Genomic DNA, 21,286 nt, shown 5'->3' on the forward strand with positions numbered 1-21,286 from the left:
GGTCACCTTCCTCACACACGCAACGCCTGAGACCACAAGCGAAGATGCTCAGCAGAGACGTGGAAGTGACACAACTGGGTCAAGGGGGTCCATTTTAATAAGGCTGCATTTTGGTTGGCTAAGTGTTTTTTTTTTCTTTCACAATGCATGACATCATGACCCTCACACACACACACACACACACACACACACACACACAACACCACCCAAATAATAGCTGTTATGTGATGGTCCTTTGTGGGTCCTGACCACTGAGGACCTGGGTGAAAAGTATGCAGAGCAACAGATGGTCTACATTCTGTAAGGGTAGAAAAATATATATTAGTCAACGATAACATTACAAAAAAGCTCTGCAATTACAGATAGCAGTCCACATGTTGCTCTGCATACTTTTTAAGCTCGCTTATACCCTATTTTTCAATGGTCAGAACTTCAAGCAGCAATTCTGTATCAGATCCACTCGTACCAGCACAACACACACGCCACCACTACCACATCAGTCTAACTGCAGCGCTAAAAATAACCTTGGCCTTTGTAAAACAACTCAGTATTTGACCTCCTGGTTGGAACAAAAACCAGCAGCCACACCGGCCCTTTGCGGATAAGACTGCCCACCCATGATCTAGGGGCACCAACAAGGTATGTGTCTAAAGGACAGGAGAGTGAGTGGGAGCAATGTTTAAAAACCCCAGCTGCACTGTTGTGTCTCATTCACTTGTACCAGTGCAACACACGATAAAACAGCACCGCCACATCAGTGTCACTGCAGCGCTGAGAATGATTCACCACCCAAATAATGTCTGCTCTTGTCTAAAAGGAGGTAAAAAGGGTGAACGATGGCTAACAAAGTATGCAGTGCAACAGATGTGCTACAGTTTGTAATAGCAGTCAGTGAAGTTTATAAAATGGACAATGAATGTAGAAAAACAGGTATTATGCAATGTAACCTTTACTAATTATCCAACAGCAAGAGAGAGAGAGAGAGAGAGAGAGAGAGAGAGAGAGAGAGAAAGAGAGAGAGAGTGAGAGAGAAAGAGAGAGAGAAAGAGAGAGAGAGAGAGAGAGAGAGAGAGAGAGAAAGAGAAAGAGAGAGAGAGAGAGAGAGAGAGAGAAAGAGAGAGAGAGAAAGAGAGAGAGAGAGTGAGAGAGAAAGAGAGAGAGAAAGAGAAAGAGAGAGAGAGAGAGAGAGAGTGAGAGAGAAAGAGAGAGAGAAAGAGAAAGAGAGAGAGAGAGAGAGAGTGAGAGAGAAAGAGAGAGAGAAAGAGAAAGAGAGAGAGAGAGAGAGAGAAAGAGAGAGTGAGAGAGAAAGAGAGAGAGAGAGAGAGAGAGAGAGAGAGAGAGAAAGAGAGAGAGAGTGAGAGAGAAAGAGAGAGAGAAAGAAAGAGAGAGAGAGAGAGAGAGAAAGAGAGAGAGAGTGAGAGAGAAAGAGAGAGAGAGAGAGAGAGAGAGTGAGAGAAAAAGAGAGAGAGAAAGAGAAAGAGAGAGAGAGAGAGAGAGAGAGAGAGAGAGAGAGAGAGAGAGAGCATCATTTAAAGAATTTAAAGAATGTCCAGTGAACTTGCAAAGTATTCTTTTGGAACCTTTTTGCCTCGTACCGTCCTGCATGTAACCAATTTGCCGAATGGTTTCCTGTGTCTGAGCTTTTAGAGACATTAAACACTTTGGACATCTGGTCCCTATCACCGCCACTATGATCAGTTCTGGCTCTGTAAGTTTTTCCAGAATTAAACCTTTCACCTCAAACTGCCCTGAATGACTGTACAGTTTAATTACACTGAACTTAAAAAGAGGTTACTTCCCTTTAAAAGAACATTGTCATAGTACCTTGGAACTCTACAGACACATAGTTGCTAAGGATGTCTATAAAATGTGAATAACAGTAAGGAAACAACAGCGGATCCAGACACACCTTCCTCAATCTCCTATCAGGCTCAGGCCCAGAATACACACTTCACTTCACAGCCTATACATTCCATATCTGTCAGATTACATTTATTAATTCTCATATGCTGTCTGTACCAGTTTAAGCTCTCTCATCGAGGAAGTTATACAGAGTAGAGCTGAGTGATACCACTGCAAATCAATATCACAATTAACTGAACATTTTACCTTGATTATGATTAATGGAACTATTATTCTGTTTTGGTTTTTTTGCCATCATATTTCTTCTTTTTTATTATGTTGCTGGGACCTTTTTAAGCCATGCACACATACTTGGCGATGTGATTGTGCTTCAGATGTTGAACCAGACGGATGTTATTAACAATGGTTTTTTGTCAGTGTTTGCGTTTGACTTCTTTATGTTCAGTGTTGCCTTCACTGAAGTCAAAATGCGTCCAAACGTCAGACACTGCATTTTCCTTTGGTACAAGCTGCTCGAGTTGCTTGGATGACCTTTGTGTTTAGGTTCTCCCGCAGGTTGCTTCCTTGTAGAAGATTGAATGAGGATTTGATGACTGCCTGTGTGCCAGCGTGGTTTTAAGGAGACAGTACATGAACACACAGTGGGGTATCTATTAACAGAAAAAAAGTGTAATATAATTAGAAGAAATTAAAAAGAGACTGGTACTATTAATCGAAACATCGATAGAATTGATAAAGCCAGAATTACATTGGGGACAGCCGTGGCCTGGTGGTGGTTAGGGACCTGGGCTTGTAACTGGAAGGTTGCTGGTGTGATCCCCAGAGCCGGCAGGTCACGACTGAAATGCCCTTGACCAAGGCACCTAACACCTCATTGATTAGAAGTTCTAAATAACAATTCCAATTAATTTTTAATTCAATGCTCAGCACTTTGTCAGGGGTGTATTATTCAGTGGGATGAAGGGTAGCCAGTCAGAACAGAGCTCATTTACATAAATCAGTAAAGGGTACGGTAACAAAAACAGCCTTTTTTGTCTTTGATTTGTAACTGCTTCATCTTCAGCAGGGCCGCAGCAGGTCTGGAATCGACTCGCAGTCACTGCATGGGCTCAAGGCAGGAACACACCCTGTACAGGGCATCACACATTCACCCAGTCACTCACACACTAGCACCTGTGGACACTTCTGCACGGCCAGTCCGTCTACTATATGTGCCTTTGGACTGTGGGTGGAAAGTGGAGCACCTAAAGAAATCCCACACATACACCGTGACAAGCCACCAAACTCTTAACAGACAGTGACCCGACATTTGTGGCAGTGACTATCTGCTGCTCAGAGTGCTGATGTGGAACCCAAGGTATGAAAAAATGAGAAATGTTGCAGATAGAGGCTGTTTAAAATGGCTAAGATGCCAGAGATGGGCATATTATCTTATTTGTATTTATTTATGTATTTTATTTACTATCTGACACAAACATGTAGACGTTAAAGCACAGGCGAACAGCACTTTCTCTGGAACAAGTAATCCACCTGTATTAGCAAAAACAAACCACTAGAATACCACTACCGCGCGCACACACAAACACACACTTTCAGTTACTCTTACCTCGTCCACACACACACACACACACACACAGTCACATAAACACACCATACACACTCACTTACACATTCAATTACACCCCCCATCCCATCTCCTTCACGCACACTCACTCACGTAAACACAGTACACTCACAGACAGGCACGCACACGTTTTTAAATCACAAAACGGCCACTGGAATTGGCTGATGTGCAGGGCTGCCCTCTGCAGCAGCCAATAGGGGCTCACGACACTGGGAGTGGGCGTGGTCTTGCTCCGAATCCCCGCCCCTCTGCTCTCTCGCAGGAAGGAGCGGGTTTTTTCCTCCCTTTCTCACTGAAGAGAAGGCGAGCTGTGAAAGGCAGCGCTGTGTCTATCCGTGTCCACAACACCCACAAACTCCCTGCGCTCACACCTCCGAAAGGCGGGTGACCCGGCCCCGGTCACTCTGGGAGTGTGAAAGCCCACAGTGCTGTCCCTGTGTCCGCCCTCCTGTGCACACTCGGCGGCAGCTGTGCGGCCGGTAAACGCTAAGCTAGCTACCATTAACCTGACGCTTTGTGTTTCTCTCGCCTGCAGCCCCATCTCAAACTAATCTCTGATGTTGTAGAGCAAAGAGATAAGGTAAGTTCCCAGTTCCAGCATTTAAGCCTTACCCACACTTTCGCCAGCTTGTCTTTATTCGGCCTTTTTGTACGAGCAGTTTGGATAGCCGTTTATTTTGCAAGTTGTTTGCAATTAGCCGCTGTGTTAATCAGCAGCAGCTCTGAGCCGAGCTAGCTCATTAGCTCTAGCTTAGCGAGGAGGAGGCGGAGAGCCGCTAGCTAACGGCTGTGTTTATGCCTTCATTCTCTCTCTCTCTCGCCCTCCCTTAAGAGAGAGGGATGCTCCACATCTCTTCATCATACTCTCCTGATAACTGCCGTTGTCTTTACGAGAGAGCAGTCAAGGAGTAGGAGATAAGTTGACGCTAGCTCTCTTCTATCATGGACATCAGCGTGTCAAGGCATTGTCTTCTGGAGCTTGTTGAATGAACTTACGGACAGGGCTTCTGAGGAGGGGGGGTTGGTATCAATCAAAGCAGGATTTCTTGGATTAGCCAGATAACTTAAGCTAACAGATAACAAATTCCGTCTTATCCAAAAGGGAAGGAGCAGGATGACATTCCTATTGAACGGTCCTCAACTTTGGGCTCGAGTAACCTGGCTAATGTGAAAAATCATACTTTGTGGGATGTCTCCCTGGTTTATACTTGGAGTGTTCTGATGTGTCTCTGTTTGTCTAGCTGTCTATTTTCTTCTGACTCTGTCTTTCTAACTCAGCATGTTTCTCTCACCCTTTACTGTCCCACTACCACCTCTTTCTCAGGAATACACCTTCCTCTGGTGGTGGTGTTCCACTTGTTTTGTATGGTGTTGATATGCTGCCTCTCTCTCTCTCTCTCTCTCTCTCTCTCTCTCAGCTGTTGATCTACTCCTTGTCAAGAACATTCCACACTGAGTGGTTTGGTTCAAAACATTGTCAGCCCACAGATGAGAAAACTCGTATCCCAAAACTAATATATGAGATTTTCCTCTGTAATATTGCTCCTGCTGTTTTAATTGCAACACATTTTTTGTTCTAGACGTTGAGATTCCGGTTGTTTATTTTACAATGAGCTGACGCTTCTTTCTGGTTTGATGTTTAAACTCTGAGCGTCCCAGACTGTCAGGTAGTTGTGTTTGTGTTGTCCACAGCACATGGATGTGTGGTTGCCTCCTCACTGGTGGTCCAGAAGCCAAGGGGTATTGGCTCAATTTTACATGTTCATACCTTCTTAGGAAAATGTAGGCTATGATACAAATTTTACATTGGAAATGTGATGTTAGAATAACTCCTCTTGTAGCCAGATGTTTATATTTTCAGCTGCTGCCACACAGTTTTATAAGTGGATGTGACTATTATACTCTACAACTGAGCCAAACAATCATAAGACAGACCCTTGGTAGTCAGATCTGCGTTACGTATGTCATTGTCTAAAGATGCGAAACTAGTTCTTATACGTCAGTGTGAGTTGTGTTAAATTTCCTAATTGTGCATTCGTTGTGTAATGTTAGAACATAAAAGGACGGTTGAACAGTCAACACGTAATAGCTCCTAGATATAAAAACATTTCCAGCTCAAATTAACAGACATTGCTCAATGTTGCGCTGTAAACATGTACCGGTCAGAAGTTAGAACTCAAGGGATAACTCTCAGTTGACACCCTGTTTAAAGAGATTTAAACAAGGGATTGTGAAAGCTTGTAAGACAACTGGAAATAAGTCGTATAATAGACCAATTTGTAATAACTCTCTTGTAGCATGTGCAGAGGTGTTGTGGTGATGAGACTGTAGTTGCTAAACAAACAAACAAACAACCAAAAGATTAAAAATGAAACCTACACTGTGCTGTGAGAGGTTTATTTGCTTTTATAAACAGTTTGCATCATCCTTTTAGCCATCTAGATGACTCCAGCTGCTTGTCAGATCATTAGATGAGGTACCACTTCAGATTCAGAACTCCACTGTTTTTTGCTGTTTATTTTTCCCTCAATGTTCCACTAAGGGTGCTTTTTTAATTGGAGGTTTACTCCCGCTGTTGAATAAGATCATAATCATGTCATTGTGTTCCAGTCCATTCAGTGTGTAGTAGACACAGGCTGAATTGTATGGCCACCTGCCACTGTGTTGCACCACAACCAAATGGAGCTTTCAGCGGCTTGTGATTGGAGGAAGATGGAGAGCGTTTTTTTGTGGAGAATCCTGTCAACATCTTTTAACCAAGGGCTGCAGTTTCTTAGCAGTGATTTTACAGTGACTGCCAGTGTCTTATAGGCTTGTTCTTAACAGTATGCTTACAGTTAATGCTAGCTGTGGCATTTTAAAGAGCCCATATCCTACGGTGTATTGTATTTATTGTTGACTGTGATGTTCATATGGCGTTTGTTTTGAGTTATATTCTAAAACCAGCCGGCATTTATTTGCCCATTTTCCAACTTCTCTTCATCCTTTTTTTTCTTATGGACTGCAAAGGCTGTTTTTTTTTGCTGTCACTTAAGACATTTTTGTAGAAGGGTGGAAATAATCACAAACAGTGCCTTTAAATTGGATTGTATTTGCACATTGGTTTCCATAATCGTTGTATCATACATGAATGATACATTTTGAAATGTTAAAAACGTTTATAAGTTAGCCCACATGTCCAAACAAAAAACAAGGACAATGTAGTTTACCATGATAGGGGCTCTTTAAATACAGTACCCTACTGTATGGCTTGGGAAGCATGTGGCAGTTTACATAGTGGTCTCTTGTCTCTGTGGTTTAGTTTGTAGTAAATGTAGATGTGAAGAAGCTGTGTACCTGACTTTTTTTGCTAAAGCTTTGAACTTGTTTAAGGAATACTGTTCCTTTAAATTGTCGTAAAACCTGGACAAGTATATTCCATATGTGTTGTTTATAGATTTTAACAGTTTTTGCCTTTTAATGTGTACTTTATTTCTGCCTATGGCTTGCTGTGATACTGAATACCCCTTAACTTTGCTGTGTGGCCCTATAAGTATTCATCATGTCATGTTAGGAACATGTGGAACCTTCTTTGTTGTTGTCATTTTGCCTGTAGGTCATTTCCTGTTGAGGAAATTGTAATATTTTAGGGTTTCAAAGGTGTTAGAACTGCTCATAAAACAGTGATTAATTGAACTCATTTGATTCAGCTGTGTTTGGCGTTTCCACTTCAATAGAATGTTTTTCACTTATTGCCAAAATTAAGAAATGGAAAGAGAGACTTGTGCTGATGTAATGTGTTTTCATCATGTGGAAATGATTAGCAAATTTCAGTCAGGTAAATTCAGTGCATAACTTGTTTGAGAAATCTTTTTTTTTTTTCTACATTTCTTACTCATGTTCAAGAAAGCACTTGTATCAGGCTGTTCTTTTAATAAAGAACTGCTCCGTTTTATTGTTGCTGGGCTGGAAACATGGTGAATTTTTTTTTCCCCACTTCTTTGTCACACAGAACTGGAGAGAGGCAGCCGAACGGCGTAGGAGGCATCTATTAGTAATCATTCCCAACTGGCTGGAGGGCATGAAGAGATCTCAAGGGTCTCGCAGAGAGGAGCTGTGTTTGAGCAATTGAACAAAACCCGTGTCACAAACACTTCCTCACAGCTGTGCTTATTTTTCCTCTCTTAAAGAGACTCAATGTATTTGAATCTTTCTTCCCCTCCAACCCATTGTGCACAGCTTCAGAAACAGAATAAATAAAGAAAGCAAAATGATTTTTGTTTTTCCTTCATCAAATGACAGTCTAGAGTTGCTCCCTGCTGTCGAATCTTGTACGCTGAACACACAAAACGACACGTCAGTCATTTTCTAATGATAGTGACTCATAATGTGTTGCCTTGCTCACTGTTGGCTCAGTAAGCTGTGAACATTCACATAGACTGAGAGAAACCGTCACTTTACTGATGGTCTTTTATTAGTGTAGTTTTACATAGAAGATTACCGCTCACATGGAAGTGTGACACTGCCTACTGTGTTCTCTTGCCCCTTGCCATATTATTTACATCAATCATGTTGTTTCCTGCAATCCTGGAATTCTGCCTCTCCTTTTCAGAACAGGAGGAAGCCTTGGGGAGACCAGTGACAGAATAGAAGTAATCTGGTTAGCGTTTTTGGCATAGTGCGGATCCATCTTTTGAGCTAGAGTGTGCTCAGAATTCACCCATGAGGGCAATTTGGAGCGGCCGCTGCCAGAGCCTCTGTGAAGCAATCGCAAGGAGAGCAGTAAATAATGTGTTGTAAATGGAAGTACTTTTCTATGAAGTGTCAGGCAACCTGGGAGGAAATCCCATGCGAATGCTGGCGTGCAGGCTGAAGTTGATTTGTCAATACTCGGGCAGAGGAAAGCCTGGGTTTCCATGCAGCACCAGGACACTTGGATATGACTCCTTTGATCTGAGGTTGGATTTGTTCACTTGTCTGGAGACCTCTGCTGTCACAATATGAGCCGCGTGGCTCAAAATGGCATGTTCCTTCAGAATCATCTCTGTTAGTTGTGCAAAGAAAGACTGAAGGTCTGGGTATTGTCAGCAACTGTAAAATATGGTATGACATTTCTGAATAACGTCTCGATACAGGAGACCTAAGACTTGTCGTGTTGCCAGATATAATCGTTGTCTCATAAAAAAGACAACTGATCTCATGTATTAAGACTTCTAATGAATAAAACTTGAATAACTTGAAATGTGGTGCAGTGATCTCATCAGACAGATGAAATTGGTTGCTGGATGTGTGTACCTACATAGTTGTGGTCAGTTTATGACAAAATGGTTATTAGATGCATACCTCTGTTGGTGGAGCTTTTGAAGCCTATGTAAATTGTGTACAATTCATTAGCGGTGTGTCTTCATCATACCTGCACATATTAAAATAAGTTGCATATTTTTGGGGTCATTTTTAAGTGAATCTATCAATTTTTTGAATGCTGTCCTAAATGTAAAAGTCTTTTAAAATGATGGATTATCTTCAGATTTGTAAATCGGACTGTATAATGTTTACAACCTTCTTTTAGGGTTCCCCCTCCCCCCACTTTAAATAGTCAGTTTATCTCTTTAGCCTTCACGTTTACTTCATTGACCTCCTCCTGAGTTTAACTGTAACAGATAATCTGGCAGACACTGCTAGTTCAACTCGTTCATTCTTTGTGCTGTCATTTCCCAACAAGAAGGTTGTCTTTGATTTGTCACTTGCATGAATTGCTGTTTTTCCCTTCAGTGTTCGCTATATATCAATGTCTGTGTCCCAAAGAGCATCAAGCAAAGTCTGATATCATGGACAGTGCGAGAGTTTGCCTTCAGAAAAATCCTTGATGGGGCATTCAATTGCTATGTACTCATTAAATTTAACAATCTGCCAACGCTTGCTGACAGCACACACAACAAGCACATGCTCTCATTCTTCTCAGAACCTGTTTTTTCGTGTGTTATGGGTGCCAAAAGTAGGGTAATTGGCTGCAGCAGCGAGTCGCTCGTCTGTTGTTTTAAGATATTCGGCTGACACTTGGGGCAACCTGGCAGAAATGAGACAGGCCGGCTTTTTTCCCTCCCTGATGCGTGCAGGCTTACCGTGGCCAGTGCGGGTGGAAATTTAACTAGTTGCCTTGTGGTTCCCTGTAGTTTTCTTTCATCTCTTCAAAACTTGAAGCTTGTGCAAACATGCTATATCCTGTCTCATCTACAGCGCTGATGAGGAGAAGGTTGTTTGTAACAGTGATTCTCTGAAAATAAAAAAACTGCACAGACGTTTTAAGGTGGTGTGCATGTGACTTTTAGGTTGGAACCCTGAACTGTTCTTCATGTATTCTGTGAGCTAACTTGTGCCTCCTGTTGCCTTTAGTCTGTTTATACAATGGGTGTAATTTGTTTTCAAAATTGTGGGGACAAGGGTGAGGGTTGAATAAAAAAAAAAAAAAAAAATCCAGACACTTCTCTAATCAGTAAGACACAGGATTACACTTATATCTTAATATCTTAGTAGTAGAGAAGCAGAATTAACTATGTAGCTATATATATATCAGAATGTCATGTGTCACTTAAGTGTCTGAGTAATGATAGACACATGTTCATATGTGGTTTTAATGAAAGGTTTATGTAGTTTACAGTTTATTATACTAAACATTTTTTGTATGTGACTTATGCTTATGTTATATAAGATCTATATATATTTTCCCCACAATCCATCTTTTGACCCAACAGAAAATTCTGTTCCAGATTTACTATGGACCACTATAGTGTAATGTATATTGGTATATAAAATGTACACAATGAAAAGTACTAATGGGCTGTATTTACAAATGCAGGTCTAAAACTGTATTGTATTTATTTAACATTTATGCTTCATAATAAAATCTGGTTAAACAGGTTTAATTGTGTTCTCATGGAACTGTTCACTGTACCTGAAGTACTGATAAGTCACAGTATGTTCAGAAAGGCATGGTGACCTGATGCAATTTGTCACCATAATGACAAATATTGTCAGTTGCCCAACCCTACTCCATGGTTTACTGTCTACCATAAATCACATGGGGAAATGGCTCCCCCAGTGAGTATAAACTATACCTGGGTCTCATTTTTCTCTTCTCCATGAATCTTGTAGTTGCATGTCATGATGACAAATTAAAAAAGACTATTTTGTTATTATTCAGCCCCTCTTTTTAAATATTAGTGCAGCACATGGACAAACTGCAGACTCAGTAATATACATGAACATTGATAATGTCAAAGGTTTTAGCACTAGAAATTTTAGAACTGCAGATTTCAGCACTATTTAACTGTTGGCTCAGGCACTGAGTGTCTTAAGCTTAAAAAAGTCAGACACCAGCAGTGAACTATGTAGAAGCTTAGTTTAAAAGCTATTTTTTTGTGTTGTATTGCATTAACAGTATGTTTTTTTTTGGTGTAGAGTTGGTTAGCAGTACTACATTTTAATGAATGTGGAGTTGCGTCCAGTGATTTAAAAGTACACCACAGCTTTAGAGCACTTTGATCATTGGTTTAATTCATTCGGTTATGATTCTGCTTGCTCTTCCAGCTTGAGGAAAACAATTGTAGTTAATGAATAGACTGTACTTCCTCCTAAAGATGACAAATGTTAACTGCAGTTTTAAGCAGTGCTGTGTTATAATAGCACCTAGGACAGATTCAATTAAACTAGCCGTTTACACTGCCATAAACGTCAAAGACATTCAAGCGTTGGTATTGTATGACATTTTAGTGAGTAATTCCAGTTTTGAGGCTTGTAGCCTGGGGCTTGATGTTATATTGCAGCAGTGTTCTGGTGTAAAAACGGTGACCAGACACGGTCAGAGCTGATGGTTGATCTCGATGCCAGCAGTGCCTCGAAGAATCAAACAGGCCTGTGCAAATTATGAGAACCTCTCACAGATTACTACAAGATGTCGTCCTCAGATCAGACAGAGTTTTGCTTTGGGGAGTCATTCTGCAGTATTGGAGGGTGGGGGCAACTTTTGTAATTTTAAAGCAAAACCAAAGCAGATGTTGGAAAATGAAAGTGGTGCAGGATTACTTTAGGCAGCTATGAAAAAAGGAGGGGGAGAAAAGAAGATGAACAAACTGGTGTTTTTGTTTTAAGAGCAGTGCAGCCGCTTGGCTGGCTGGCTGTTGTCAGTAAAGAGAGTGGAAAATGAGATGCCATCTTGTGGGAGAATGGAGCCATATTGGGCCGTCCCTACCGACTGGAGTGTGGGGCTGAGTGTGACACTGCTGATTAGCTAAGAGATTGCCTGCTGTAATGACACGGCATGAGGCTAGCTTTGTGCTGAATGAACACACACGCACACACACACACTCACACACACACTGCGTAGCAGTTTTTTATTACTTGGGCCCCGCAGCTGCCTGTCACTGCTTATGTAAAGCCTCCTGGAATATTGCACCATCTTTAGATACTGCCCTTTTCCAGGGCATAGTCATCTACAAGGGGGAGACACCCATACACACAGGCCCACACACCACGGTTCCAGTCTGGTTTGTCTATTTGTAAGTGCATTAATGTGAGGAATGAGGGAGAGGGCGAGGCGGAGTGGAGAAGATGTATTAGGGAGGCAGTACAATTTTCTCAGATGCAGCAGCTGTGACAGTATGGGCTGAGAGCAGGGAGCAGGGGTGTTTTTATTGTGTTTGATGCACGCTTTTCAGCGCCGTACCCTGTAAACACACTGGGCCATTCATTTCGCCTAAATGTTTAACTGATGTTTTGAGCGGCATGGGCCGGTATTAGTTTTATTGAGCGGTTTCGTCTTCAGCAACAGACTGTAGCCGTGCTGCAATTTACCGTATTAAATCAGACAGGGTGTCACAGCAGAGATAGAGAAGGGATACAAGCAAGGGTAGGCAGACAAAAATATTTGCAATGGCCACTAAGACCAACAAGGCAATGAATCTTCTGGCTAAAATTAAGAGTTTGTGGCACCAACAATAGGGGCATTTATCATATATTTTTTCATTTACAATTAATGCACATGATAAATTTGAAAAAGCAAATATTTGTTAAAAATCTGTATAAACAAACAAAAAAATCTGTATCTGTATAAAATCACTGCCCAGCTGGTGATCCCTGTAATGTTATGCAGTTGTTCATTAAAGACTATTTAGCCTTTGCACTGATAGCCTCACAGTGTAAGATGGTTTTATTCAACAACCTATTTAAGACCTGAAGTGCAATATCTTCCAATAGAACAACATATAGAACATGAGGCAAATCTGCTCAGCAGCAGGAGGCAGTCACCACTCTGCTACATTAACTATTCCAATGGTTTTAGTTAATGAACTGCATCAAATTTATATATATTTTTTTGATTAGCTCAGTGTTCCACCAGTGCTTTTAAAAAAAATAAAAATAAATAAAAAAAAAAAAAAAAAAAAATTCAAAGCAGGTGGCCATTTATTTTAAGTGAACAAAATGTGAAATGGCTGAGGGCACTGGGCCAATGTCAGTATCTATCCCTGGATACAAGCCCGGTTCAACGTGTTGAATAAAGGTAAGCCTTTGTTTGTTTTTTTTCCTGACACCTCAAGGAAATGTAAATGATAATCAATACTCCATCAGCGATTGCTCGTGGCCTGCATCCACTGTGGACTGTTGGCACGAGCTGTAAAGTGATTGATTGGCCTCATAGGCAGCGATCAATAAGGAAGATGTATGCACTTAATTAAGAGCCACCAGGTCATGTGAGTGGATATTTTTTGTATCGTTATAACTCTAATAATAACATTATGGGTTCTTGTACTGCTGGCTGTCTATTTACTTTAATAGCAGCCTCATTTGCATACGGAGTAAGGCTCATTAAAGGCTCTGGGTGAGACTGCACCCTTTCTCCCCCCCTGCTTTAAAAGAACTTGTGGGTGAGAGCGACATCACAGGGTGGGAGATAAAAGACTGGGCTGCAGCAGGGTTGGCTTATAAAGCAGGTTTGGACTCTGCTTTCGGATGGCAGAGCAACGCTGGATTTCTTTTACTGCCGTTTGTGCCGCGTGAACCGTGATGATCAAGTCCTGCCCTGATGTTTTAATGGGGACTGTGTGGGGATCTAAACGGGTGAATTATGGGCCTAAGGGGAGACTGACCTTGCTGCCTTTGTGTGCTCTAATCAGCTCTGAGTCATCAGAGAGAAGCCGCCGCACGGCCTCTCCACCACTCTGCCCTTCCTTTGCCCTTGCAGTGGGGCTACATCCTCCTGACAGCAGCGGCCACTTATAAGCAGTGCACTGTAGGATAGACACCTTGTCTTGTAGTGACTTCTCTCCCTAGTGCTCGAGTGTGTTCAATTCAGTACTTTAATATTTCCCAACTGTATCGTAGTATCTTATTGAGTTCATTTTACAGTCACTCAAGGGTGTAACCATTTGAATACTACAAAATTAACTGAAATGAAGTGTGTATTGAAATGTACTGCTATATCAGTGGCACAACCGTAATTTGACTTCTGTGTTGGATACAACACTCAGTGAGCAAAAATAGGCATCCGGGTGCAATCTATCACAGTAAAGTGCGCAGGCAGGCGGGAGGATCTTATTCATGCTAAATGAAAACAGAGACATTGTATACAAGGATTTTTATTAGGCAGTTCACTACTTAAATGATCACTATTATCCACTATTATCCATTTCCTTTTTTAGGCAATCGAATTGAAAATTGCTTAGATATTGGTATACGGTTATAAATAGTATATTCCAGTACTACTTGTCCTCTCTCTCTCTCTCTCTCTCTCTCTCTCTCTCTCTCTCTCTCTCTCTCACTCTCTCTCACGGTCTCAGTAGAGACAAAAGCTGAGTGTGCATGAATAGGTTTGCTGTCTCTATTGTGTTTGTAGCCTACACACTACCGCTAGAAACCAGAAGAGCAGGGAGGAGAGGAGAGAGAGAGGTGAAGAGGGGAAAAGTGTAAACAATAAGCCACAGCAGCGCTATCCAATGGATCAATTTGTAATAAATCTGTTGCCTCAAGCTGTTGAGCGATCGTGCACTGCAAAAGGTGACTGCATTTTTCTGTCTTAAGCAAGGCGCTTCGGATTAGGTTGACATTTCAGTGCATTTAATGAACCCACTGGCATGAGAATGCAAGGAAATTTAGTGAAGACCAGTAATTCACTTATCAAAACAAGATTTTCTCACCCACTCTTATCGCTGAAGCATTTCCCTGCAGCATGCTCCCTCCCTCCCTCTTTTCTTCCTACCACTCGCTCTTCCCTCGTATAAAGAATGGTTTTGATTGGTATGATCACATTTTCATGTAATCAATAAATAATGAGTCACATAAGATCATCACGCTGATAGAATAATTAGAAAGGGAATATAGCATTAAAAGCTTTAACGGCGTTCTGGAGTCTCTCTTCATATTTCCACATTGAGTACAGCGTGACTTACTCGCTGCTGAAAAGCCTGGCTATGATTTTAATGGTCTGCTCAAAATGTAGTACTTGAGATTTTAGCTGTAATATGTATTCATCTGACAAGAATGTAAGGGTGTCAGTCATCGGCTTGAGAGTGGAGGCGGTAATTTGATCCCCACCATTTTAAGTGATCCTTTAGGGATTTCACACGGTGAGGAGAGCATGGCACGGGACCTCCCTCATGAAATAAACATCAGCAGACAGGAGGAGACAAGAGGAACGCAATAAAGTCTAAGTCAACAGAATTATTGATTTTATTCAAATGACAGTTTTAGCCCCAGTATATGTGGAGAGATGAGATGCCATTTATTTTCTGTGCAGTTAAGACACCTCTCTGAGCTTTGGGAACCTGCGAGTACAAGGCTGCCATTTAGAAAAGACATGATTCGCTTGGATAGTAATGGGTGTTTTGGCAAAGCTCTCGCGTCCACTTTGTTTTTGAAATGGAAACGTATTGATTGCTGGATAAAGTGGGTGGTTAGCGCTTGCGCCTGTTTTATCATGAAAGAAAGATAATGAAAGCAGAAATTAATTCTAGCGCATATCGTTGATTCTCATGGGACTAATGTTAAGGGGGGAGGGGGAGGAGGGATTCATTGTGCAAGTCAAAAGTGTTACTATTCAAATCAGATAGATTTGTCTTCACAAAACAGGGGGGTTTTAATGCATGAACACTTTAATTGGCTCTTTTCTTATCATTATGTTGTTTATGTTCTCTTTTTCTTCTTTCCCTGGGGTTGTGCCTTAAATACATTTCAATATTTTAATAAGAGGCTTCTGTTGGATTTTGAATGTTGTTGCATTTTTATTGGAAAACATTTTTGGACACTGCCAGATTCAAAGCTAAGCTACTGACACAGCTTCCCTTTTTAAAGGCATTCTTTTGAAAAGGCTGTTTTTGTCTCAACGTTGTCTTTAATAACCTGAGCGCCTGGATGCAGTCGTGTCGGATTCTGTAGCATCACAACATTCACTTTTCATAGAGCCCCCTTCTTATCTTGTTGACATACATCGCTACTTCTTATAGAGGTTATTATTGAGATCCCCTCTGGTTTGAGTGCTACTGTATAGCCTACATTAATTTCCCCTTTCTGAAGTGTGGTGGGCATGTGTGTGTTTGCTCGTACGCTTTTAAACACTCCTGTCAAATATTATCATAAAAGGGAGCATCACCATAAAATGGGTGCTTGTGTGCATGGATGAGCGATTGCCTGTGCTCTCGCTTACAGTTTCTTGTAATTATTGGAATTGATGTTTGCAGTGCCGCTCTAAATCTGTAGGCTCTGTGGGTAATAAAGATGGGGGAGCAGTGAAGCTGCTAGGCTGCGAAATAAAAGGCAATCAACCTTCCACTTCCTGCCTCTCTCGCGCAAAATGAAGCAGCAGAAATACTAATTAAGCGAGGCAAAGAGCGGCGCCTGACTCCACTGTTTTCTCACCCAGGCGTTGTGATGAAGATGCCTCAGCCTAGCTTTTGCTGCTGCTGCTGCCGCCGCTGCTTTCCCCCCACCAAAACAATCCCTCTTCATTATTTTCCTACAGTGCCCTCGTCTAAGCTTCAGTTTAGAAGGGTTTTCCTCACAACTTAAAACTAGTTCTGGGTGGTGTTGATAATTTACCATTAGGATTGGGTACAATTACAGTTTTTTTAAAGGTTGATAACAGTTTAGTGCCTCAACATCAATATTGATTCTGTTTTTTTTAATTAAAGTGGGTGTCGCTTAAACCAGAAATGTACATGATGTGGGTGTATTTACTGAATGTAACAGAATGTAGCCTAATGTGCTAGTGTTAACATGTTTATAGAATGCATTTTAGACAGTCACTCAGCAGTTTTTGGACCAAGCTGTATGCCCACATGTTTACTGAACTTAGCACTGAATGAAATAATTACTGAATATTGTCTAGTACTGAATTAATTTAGTTAGTTAGGATACATAGATTTTTTATTCTAAATGTGCTGAGTTTAGATCTGTTTCACAATGTTGTCCAAGCCTACAGCGATATCAGACATTATATTAATAATATATTTGAGTGGTGATTTTCCAAGCCTAAAGAACATATTCTGTGCATTTAATGTAAACATTAACCAAACAGGAACCACGTTTACAGGGAGGAAATATACACTTTGGTTTGTGTATATTGAAGTGCACTTTCAAAACCATTCAAGTGCAATACCAAAGCAGAAATGTCTCTACAAACCATGTATTGCTCAGAACTGTTCATCACCAATTTATCAGGAAGGTTGCAGATGAGAAGGTTACAGTGATGGAGAAAGAAGTGCGTTCTTGTCCCTGGAGATTTGTTCCATCCCAACCCCCATGGATCGGTGAGCCGAAGCTGGCCCTTTCCTGATTGTGATCGGCACCCGTGCTGAAGCGCTCTGTTCCCCTGGCCGCTTTGGAGAGGGAGGCAGGCACGCTATTGATCCCACCATTGATTTCCGAGATCACTGCCTGTTTCTGATGACACTGGAGTTGGCGCTCTCTTTTGTCATCTTAAGTGTTCTTTGAATCCTGCCTAGCCTGTTAGTGAAGCTGGCATAGTAGCATAATTGAGGCAGCTTTGTAACCTCCGTATTTTTTTTTTTTCCCTCCCAACGAAGAGATTAATTATTGTCTAGTCACATGCAATCATCTCTCACCTTTTAAGCAAATTACAGGGGCCGCACGTGCTCGGATTTTTCCACAAAGTGGCGGGGTGTTTTGTTCATTCTTTCAGAGGCTTTGCAACTGCTGGCAGGTTTCAAAGCCAGGGATTGCTGGGGGTTTTAAACAGTGTATGCACCAGGCAAGCTCTTTCTCTCCCTGCCTCCGCTTTACCTGTAATCCTGTTTTATCTGCTGTTGTCTGTTTGTGGAGGTGTGTGAGGCCAGGAACCCCAGCGCAACCCCTGCTTACCACTTTGGTCCTTTTGTTGTAGAAAATGTTTGTGGGACTATGGTGTAAAAATTCAGAACAATTTCAGTTTGATTTGCCTTTTGATTAAGTGTCCTGATTGGGTTGGATTTTATTGATGATGATGAATCCTAGACATGAACACATTTATATACCCCTTGCACGTGCATGTTGTAGATGTTTTATACCAGGAAGAAACATATTGTCCTTTTGATTCAAAACAACATTAACTTGTTTCTCAGAATTACAATCACATCCTCATTTGAAGATGTGGAAAAAAAGCTTGATTTGATTATCACTGTTATTGTTTTCCTTTTTTTTTTTATTCCCCTTGACAGGGGCTGGTCAGATTGATCCTCAGTGCAATCTCTGGCCAGTACTATCATCTTCTGCTCTCTTTGCACCATCCCGACCTGGGTGTAGCCTTGCTAGGAGACCACACACTCCCTGCTGTTGTCCTCCTCTTGGCAGAATGCTAATTAGCGCAGAGTGAATCTCACCCTCCCACGCTGCTGAGAGAGCTATGAGCATTCCACATCGCTCGGAGGTGAAAAATGCTTTATTGAGTGTAACTAGTCTTAAATAAAAAGGCTGGGCGTCCGTTGTTTCTACATGTTTTGGCTGACCCCTAGTCCTTTCTGTTCATAATGAAGAGTAACCTGTTCTTGGCACCTATTGCCAGTCCTTTTTTTTCTAAAGGAGTCTTTTGAAGATTTCTTTGGCACTACCAAGGCACTGACAGTGAGCTGTGTGATATTAATAGTCACCCAGCAGTGGCGTTTAAAGGGTTTGGTCCGTGCTCTCATCACTCACCTTCATGTCAACTGTCAGCACACAAAGGCAGCTTTCTGTCAGTAATTATCACGTAGGGTGCTCTTTGCAAACATGAATTAATAAAAGTGTGGAGGGGTGAGGTGCTGCTGCCTCGTTTCGTTTTGCCTCGCACCGGGGCACGCTTGTCTCACCAAGCCAGAAGGGCTCGTTGTAATGAAAGCCAAATAATACTCTTGACAGTAGCAGTTTAAATTTCACTCCTTGCTGAAGCAGCTTTGTCACATTGCAGCCATCAGCCACTGCGTCTTTGCCTCAGCGAGAAAGACTGAAGGAGGGCAAGAGTGAGCGAGAGACATTGGAGAAAGGTAGAGAAACGCTAACGCCGTATCCGACTGCTTCACGGAATGTTGCAGTATGCCCCGCTAATCATCGACATGCACTACAAATTAGAGTGAAAACAATACAATTCTCTTTCTCTCTTTCCCTCTTGCTCTCTCTCTCCTCCCCAGAGGGTTTTGTCTTGCCTGTGCAGCCGTGGAAACAGCAGAAACAGGGGTGGGTTGGAGGGGGGGGGTTTAGAGGAGCGATTTCCTCTCTCATTGTCTTCCCTCACTTTACCTTTCTGAGGCAGTGCCAAAGGAGGGCTTGTCTGGCTTGTAAATGGCGGCGTGGCGATAAGGATGATGAAAGGGAGCAATAAGGGTGACCTTTCCTTGGATAGAGAGATGGTGCATGAGAGAAAGAGAGAGTGGGAAAAGGGGGAGACAGGGTGAGCCATGCTGGGGGAAAGGCTTTGACAGGAAATGACAGGCATGCCTTAATTGTGTCAGACACTTGAAATGAGAAACAATAATGTGGTAACAGTTGGCTCCCAAGATTACAATCTGTCTCACAGGTTGAAAGAGTGGAAGTGGAGGACTCAGAGAGCGTTGGAGCGGCTCGGCCATAAAAGACCATGTTTATATTCCTCTCCCAGGCTGTGATTGCGCACCTCAGCTCCTCTCTTTTCCTCTTGTTCGTTTCTCTCTCTCTCTCTCTCTGCCTGCTCCCAGTGCTGCCGTGTGTTTTGTGTCTGTGTGAAGCGAGCACCGCCGCAGCACCACCTGATTTGACTTGGTAATGCCGCACTGATGAGTCTGGAGGGAAATCGGCCGGAGGAACACAAATGCGCTGCAAAACTGCTCCGTTAAAGATGCTGTCAGTTTGCTCCCTGCCGCTGATAAAAAGTGAGAATGAAGTAGGGGAAAGGAAGGGGGGAGTAAGTAGATATAGCTGTCAAAGACTCACTGCCTGTAGCCGCCCACTGTTCTGCGTAAGGTCGCTGAGAGGTGTAGATTGGCACAGGCATCAGGCACCTAGCTTGTAATTTATTTTACTATTTGTGGCAAAGCAAAAGGTAGAGCTCTTCTTGAGCATGTGGCTTATTTACATCTTGATTAGCACTGCTTCTCACGGGAGAAAGAAGATAAAACCCTTTCATTGTTCAGAATAATGCGGTGCTGGAGAATATTGAATATACTGAAGACATAAAGTGAAGCTATGAGCAGTTTTGAGATAAGGGCAAGCTATTAATTCATGTGATGGATTTTAAGAATACATTTTTATTGGCGTTGGAGCCTTTCTCCTGCGCAGTTTAAAAAGACACACACACACATTTTTTGCACACTAGCTGCCCAAGGACATCACAGGGGCTCAGGATCCTGGCCTTGAGTGAAGATAATTAACTTAAAGATTAGCTCCAGTCAATTCCCAACACTTTGTTCATAATGCATGTGCCTCCAGCCCAGTGCACTGTGCTAACTAAAAGATGCACCATCCAAATACCTGGAAGGGCATCTTTTTTTCTCTGTTTCTCTCCCACTCCCTTGCTCTCACTCTCACCCTGTTACTTTTTCTCTACCCTTTTCTCTCTTTAGCTCTTTGTTTTTTTTTTTTCCCATACATTGCTTCTCCCCCCCCCTCCCTTTATCCGTTTCTCTCTGTCTGTCTGTCTGTCTGTCTGTCTCACTCTTTCTGTCTGTGTTATCTCAGTGGGTACTGTGGCAATTAATATTAATGCAGTGTGAAGCATGCTAGAGTGGCCTGATCCCTGTGCCGGGGTAGAGGAGCAGCGGTAAATCCGTGGCGGGCGGATAAGGATCAATACAGGATATGACAATCCTAATGTGCTGGCTGAGCGGAGAGAGGGATAAAGATGGAGGATAGAGAAGAGGATGGCTTGGGGAGATGGCACCTTCTCTTTTTCGGCCATGATTACACACAACAGCTGCAGCTACCATTGTGAGCGGCTGTTTATTTAGTCGCGCGGTAATGATGCTTGACCTTTGTATTCAAGTCCTTGCCCGACCTTTTAACATGGCCACCCCCTCGGTCACCCTACCTAAAATCCAGGAAAAACGACCACTCTGTCTGTGTGTGTTTGTGTGTGGTCTGAATGTGGTGCGAGTTAAGGCAAAACAATAGCAATGGTATTTGGAAGAGTTTGGAATAAATTAAAAAAATATATACATGCAAACAGCAGTGCCACTTTTAATGAGGGTAAGTTATTATTCTGTTTCTCAATGTAAACTAAGATGGAACAAGACAAAACATACAAACTGATGCGATAAGACCTACACGTTGCTCTATTCCTCTGCTCGTTGTTGCTTTTTTATTAGTACAAACATGTTCAGTGTTCCTGCT

The 21,286-nt window shown here is 42.1% G+C and overlaps 1 protein-coding gene across 2 annotated transcripts in view; it reads left to right on the plus strand.

Moving 5' to 3' along the window:
- Positions 1-3,783: 3,783 nt before the first annotated feature.
- The window catches only part of rerea (arginine-glutamic acid dipeptide (RE) repeats a), a 169,604-nt gene continuing 152,101 nt past the window's right edge, over positions 3,784-21,286 (plus strand). For both annotated transcript variants that reach the window (XM_066670691.1, XM_066670692.1), the window contains exon 1: positions 3,784-4,067. The gene's annotated coding sequence lies outside the window, so the exon portion shown is untranslated. The remainder of the gene's footprint in view (positions 4,068-21,286) is intronic.

The sequence above is a fragment of the Hoplias malabaricus genome, chromosome 5, assembly GCF_029633855.1.
Source record: "Hoplias malabaricus isolate fHopMal1 chromosome 5, fHopMal1.hap1, whole genome shotgun sequence".
Taxonomy (NCBI): domain Eukaryota; kingdom Metazoa; phylum Chordata; class Actinopteri; order Characiformes; family Erythrinidae; genus Hoplias; species Hoplias malabaricus.